This window comes from Schistosoma mansoni, chromosome 1, assembly GCF_000237925.1.
Source record: "Schistosoma mansoni strain Puerto Rico chromosome 1, complete genome".
Lineage (NCBI taxonomy): Eukaryota > Metazoa > Platyhelminthes > Trematoda > Strigeidida > Schistosomatidae > Schistosoma > Schistosoma mansoni.
Window position 1 is genome coordinate 28,616,507 of NC_031495.1, and position 6,516 is coordinate 28,623,022.

Sequence of the window (6,516 nt, forward strand, 5' to 3'; positions counted from 1 at the left end):
GCTTGTCAAGAACAGTCTCTTGATTTACCTATAATCTGCATCTCCATATTACCTAGCACTTTCTTACAACCCTAACGCTCCTATGGCTGCGAAATGGATCAATTTAAACTAACTGCAATAAATGCAAGCTAATAGGAGCTAAAGTGACATAGTAACTGTTAGTGCTTTAATAAAACGTTGAAATTCAAATAAAATAATGCTACTACATTATCTTTATCTTCAGAAGTAAGACAAATGATTAGGATCTTTCCGTAACCAAACCAAATTTAAATTCACACGCGACCAGTTAGTTCAAACTCATGTGCCACGAGTTATTTCACAAGTTACTGAGATTTATCCTCAGTATGCTTTTATTCTGAACTATCAGCTAGGAAGCTATTATCATTGGGAGTCTTACATTGTTCTGTGAAGAAACTGCATCCGCTTCGGTTTTATCACAGTGCTTTTACACCTAATTGTCTTGCCTGTAAACTGGAAAGCCTAGCAAAACATACTGTTATTCGAAAGTAAATTATTATCATTATTACTGATTCTAAGATTGTACTCCCCCTGAAAACAGATTTTGGACAGTATTTTTGCAACGGCACTTCATTATCATCAGTCCCCGTTTCAGTTCCATCGGGTACTTCAACGAAATCATTTTGGCCGAAATTATAACCCCTTTTTGAAGCATTTCAAATCGTTACGTCCAAGCTTTTGCTCCCTTCCGTTATTGAAATACGGTATGTTGATCTACTTGTAACCTACGAACCCAAATTAACAATATGACGAAACTCCAATTTAGGCACCAAAGTTTATTCGCAAACTATCAATTTCATTCTAATAACATTAATAACAATTGCAAAACAAACCTTCAATTTTATAGATTCCCGGAACAAAAACCTGAAATATCAAACTAAAGTCAAAGAGAAATCGAAATGTCCGAAGATTATGATATAAACAAACAAGTTCAGAAGTTGAGGAAAACAAATACGTCCAAAAGCACAGTGAAATTATTAATATCGAACATAAACGTTTTAATCAGCCGAATGTCTTCAGATCTCCTGCAAAACCAGGGCTGCTGCCGTTCTCAAGCCTAGATAAGGGAATAGGGTTCCTCACAAGATTGACAACCCAATCATGTAAAATAAAACCGTGCTAAAAAATCTATAACCATTTGAGCTTTGTTTTCGGAGCTGCAGAGTCTTCATACACACTCACTACTAAACCGTGTAGTGAAAGTCAAGATTATTCAAAAATCGCTAGGCCATTTCACATTCTAGAAAACGGAGATAATAATATAAGTACATGAAACATACGGCAAGTAGAAGATATGGAGAACCGTTCAAATAGTTGCAGGAACGTCAATATTTGACCTCCCCCTGTGCTTGTATAGGTGAAACTCACTAAAAACAAGCCAGACAAAAAAGATTAACTTCGACAGTGGTGCTGTCATGTTTTGGTCATTGAGAGGAAAATACCCTATACTTAAAGAGCGTGAACAATACCTACAAAATAGGAATTTCGTGGATCCAGGACCATCACTTCATCATTCAAAGCAAATTCAGGATAGCTCCCAATAACAGGTACCAAGCCTTACGTATATAACAAAAAAAGAGGAAAATAGAAAAATGAACTGTTGGAAAAAGACTCAAGATGCATAAACCGTAATATGCCGGGAAACACCTAAGAGTAAAAAACACCAGCATAAAGAATGGATCTATGATAAATTGAAGTTTTTTCAAATGACCTGCCACTAAGAATCCTCGGAACAGTGCAACTTGCAGAGATTGGGATTAGATAAGCACAAGCGAAATTAAGTATTTGGAATTCGCAATAAGCGCGCAATCAAGCAGCATAAATCCCACAACCCCTACAGCTCAAATAAGAATCCAGATTTTTGAAGTCTACTGTGAATCTTCTCCTTAGGTCCATTATGCGTCTGTCCTACTGCGTATTGGGTATAGACTTTGTACGATATATTATAGGTATTTGAATTAACAACCGAGGTTGAAAGGGACTCACCTATTTCCTGGGATTGTAGTTAATCAATATATCGGGTATGAGTGCCTGAATCACTGATGGCGAAAATTCGAACCACAGATTTTTCAACATTTTCCACCACAACCCACGCGGCTAGTCGAAGATCATTCCCACGATAATATGTAACTTCAACAGACACTGAACACCTCAGATTCAAATGAAGAATCCTACCTCTCAGTAGATTTATTGGAGTCTCTTTCGTTACAGAAATGTGTCTGCTCACCTCTTCAGTTCATTAAACGTTGAAGCAGCAACAGAATTATGGCAATTTTCAATGTCCTGATGACATTTTCTGCCTGGTCATTTAAACAAAAGTCTCTAGGAGCAGTGAACTGAATAAAGCTTTTCTAAATGCTTGGATTAACTCCGCCTGTAGCTCCTCCAGTGGCTACTGCCGGTTCCAAGCCCGGGTAAAGGAGGAGGGTCGGGCATGGGGTTAGCGACCCCATCCCGTAGAAAATCAACTCGCTAAAAAAACGCTAACCAGAAAAAATCATTCAAGCCATTTAAATTCTGCCCTGGGAGTAGAAGGAATAATTATGACGTCTCATGATGAAAGCCGAAATTCTTCGGAAGTCACGAGACCGATGCACCTTCTAACAACCAGAGCAACACCCTTTATAGGTACATGGAACGTCCGGACAATGTGGGAGACCGGAAGAGTCTTCCAAATTGCTGTAGAAATGAGAAAATACAACCTGGAGGTGCTTGGAATCAGTGAAACACATTGGACGCAGGTTGGACAACAACGACTGTCTTCAGGAGAACTTCTGTTATACTCCGATCATGAAGAAGCAAAGGCCCCACATACACAAGGAGTTGCATTGATGCTGCCCAGAAAAGCACAAAATGCACTTATTAGATGGGAATCTCATGGACCAAGGATCATCAAAGCCTCCTTCAAAACAAAGAGAGAGGTCATTACAATGAACGTCATCCAATGCTATGCGCCTACCAACGACTACGATGAAGACGCTAAAGACCAATTCTACGATAGGCTGCAGTCGATCGTCGAGAAGTGCCCAACCAAGGACCTGACTATTCTGATGGGAGATTTCAATGCCAAGGTTGGAAAGGACAACACTGGATACGAAGACGTCATGGGACAACATGGACTGGGAGAAAGGAACGAAAATGGTGAGAGATTTGCAAACCTATGTGCCTTCAATAAACTGGTCATAGGTGGCACCATATTCCCACACAAAAACATACACAAAGCCACTTGGATTTCACCGGATCACACTACACAGGATCAAATCGACCATATCTGCATCAACAAAATGTTCAGGAGGACGATGGAGGATGTGAGAAGCAGAAGAGGAGCTGATATAGCATCCGATCATCATTTGCTGATCGCCAAGATGAAACTAGAACTCAAGAAGCAGTGGACAATGGAGCGGACAACATCACAAAAGTTTAATACGGCATTTCTTCGAGATGCTGACAAACTCAACAAATTTAACATAGCCCTCAGCAACAGGTTCGAGGCCTTTCATGATCTACTCAATGGAGAGAGAACTACTATGGAGAGCAACTGGAAAGGTATCAAGGAGGCAATCGTTTCAACATGTCAGGAGGTTCTGGGCCAAAAGAAGCACCATCACAAGGAATGGATCACTGTTAGTACGCTGGATAAAATTGAAGAAAGGAGGAACAAGAAGGTAGCAATCAATATCAGCCGAACAAGAGAGGAAAAAGCCAAGGCACAAGCCGAATACACAGAGGCAAACAAGCAAGTGAAGAGGAGCATCAGAACCGACAAACGTAAATATGTGGAAGATTTAGCAACGACAGCGGAAAAGGCTGCAAGAGAGGGAAACATGAGACAACTGTATGATACAACAAAGAAACTTGCTGGAAATTACCGTAAGCCGGAAAGACCAGTGAAAAGCAAGGAAGGCAAAGTAATCACCGACATTGAAGAACGACGAAACAGGTGGGTAGAACACTTCAAAGAACTCTTGGATCGACCAGCTCCATTGAACCCACCCAACATCGAAGCAGCACCCACAGACCTCCCAGTCGGTGTTGGCCCACCAACAATTGAGGAGATCAGCATGGCCATTAGACAAATCAAGAGCGGTAAAGCAGCGGGACCAGACAACATCCCGGCGGAGGCACTGAAAGCAAATGTAGCAGCAACTGCCAAGATACTCCACATCCTCTTCAGTAAGATTTGGGACGAAGAACAAGTACCAACAGACTGGAAAGAAGGACTTCTGATCAAGATACCAAAGAAAGGCGATCTTAGCAAGTGCGACAACTACAGGGGCATCACTCTCCTCTCAATACCAGGAAAAGTCTTCAACAGAGTATTGTTAAACAGGATGAAGGATTCCGTGGACGCTCAACTTCGAGATCAACAAGCTGGATTTCATAAGGATAGATCGTGCACAGATCAAATCGCGACTCTACGTATCATTGTGGAACAATTAATCGAATGGAATTCATCACTCTACATCAACTTCATTGACTACGAGAAAACATTTGATAGCGTAAACAAGACGACACTATGGAGGCTTCTTCGACACTACGGAGTGCCTGAGAAGATAGTCAATATCATACGGAATTCCTATGATGGATTAAACTGCCAAATCATCCTTGTAGGACAACTCACTGACTCGTTCGAAGTAAAGACCGGTGTTAGGCAAGGTTGCTTACTCTCACCCTTTCTCTTTCCCCTGGTGATCGACTGGATCATGAAGACGTCAACATCTGGAGGAAATCCCGGGATACAGTGGACAGGCAGGATGCAGCTTGACGATTTAGACTTCGCGGATGATCTGGCTCTTCTATCACAAACGCAACAACAAATGCAGGAGAAAACGACCAGTGTGGCAGCAGCCTCAGCAGCAGTAGGTCTCAATATAAACAAAGGGAACAGCAAGACTCTCCGATACAATACAATATGCACCAATCAAATTACACTTGACGGAGAAGCTTTGGAGGATGTGGAAACCTTCACATATCTGGGCAGCATCATTGATGAACACGGTGGATCTGATGCAGATGTGAGGGCGCGGATCGGCAAAGCAAGAGCAGCATACCTACAACTGAAAAACATCTGGAGCTCAAAACAATTGTCAACCAACACCAAGATCAGAATTTTCAATACAAATGTCAAGACAGTTCTTCTGTATGGGGCGGAGACGTGGAGAACTACGAAAGCCATTATCCAGAAGATACAAGTGTTTATTAACAGCTGTCTACGCAAGATACTTCGGATCCGATGGCCAGACACTATCAGCAACAAGTTACTGTGGGAGACAACAAACCAGACTCCAGCGGAGGAAGAAATCAGGAAGAAGCGCTGGGAGTGGATTGGGCACACTTTGAGGAAATCACCCAATTGTGTCACAAGACAAGCCCTCACATGGAATCCTGAAGGTCGAAGGAGAAGAGGAAGACCAAAGAACACATTACGCCGAGAAATAGAGACAGACATGAGAAGAATGAACAAGAACTGGATGGAACTAGAAAAGAAGGCCCAGGACAGAGTGGGTTGGAGAAAGCTGGTCGGCGGCCTAGGCTTCATTGGGAGTAACAGGCGAAAGTAAAAAAAAGTAAGTAAGTAAATGCTTGGATTGTGATGTCAGAATTTGGTGAAGTTTTTGAAGAAACTTCAGGCCACTTAGAAAAAGAATCGATGGCGATAAGTGCATAGTGTTTGCCAAGAAATGGACCACAACAGTCCTCATGAGTTCTCTTCCAGGCCTCAGACGATACTGTCCATGAAAACCACTTCCAAGGCTGGCATTTTCTACAATTGTTTACTGTACGACACATGTCTGCATTTATATTCGGCCACCAACATATGAGCCTTGCTAAAGACTTCATTTTCTAAACACCTGAATGTCCACTATGAAGCTCAAGGACAGATTTACACAGTGAAGGTAAAATAGCAACACGATCATTTAGACACAAAATACCATCAGGAGTAGTGGAAAACTCATTCCGCTCTGAAAAGTGAATAGGAAATCTAAGTTTCAGACTAGCATTCCAACCTTTTCGTATAGCTCAGGGTATACATCAAAAGTATTGACAAGTTGCTCAAATTAGATCTGTGCGTCCCACCGGTAAAGGTTGCACTAACAAACAGTCTGCAGCATTAACACGTTTATCTTGTAATAACTATCAAGATATGTAGTCAACATGTTTATTTTCTTTGGCACTTCTGCGTTGAATCGTATAGTTATAGTCACTCAAAGCAATACCCCATCGTTGAACCATATCAGCCGAGGAACGTGCTAAGGATATTTTCAGGATGATAAATGAACTTTAGAGCTTCATGACCAAATAACTATTTATGAGGTCTATTAACAACCCAAAACACAGCTAATACTTCTCGCTGAGTTTGTGAATAACCTTGTTCAGCAACAGTAAGTTTGCTTGAAACACAGATTACTAGTCTACCTTCCTGTTCTGAAATAACACCCATGCCCACATGTGATACATCAGTGATAAGTACATTATATGCACTTAAAGAGCAAGTTC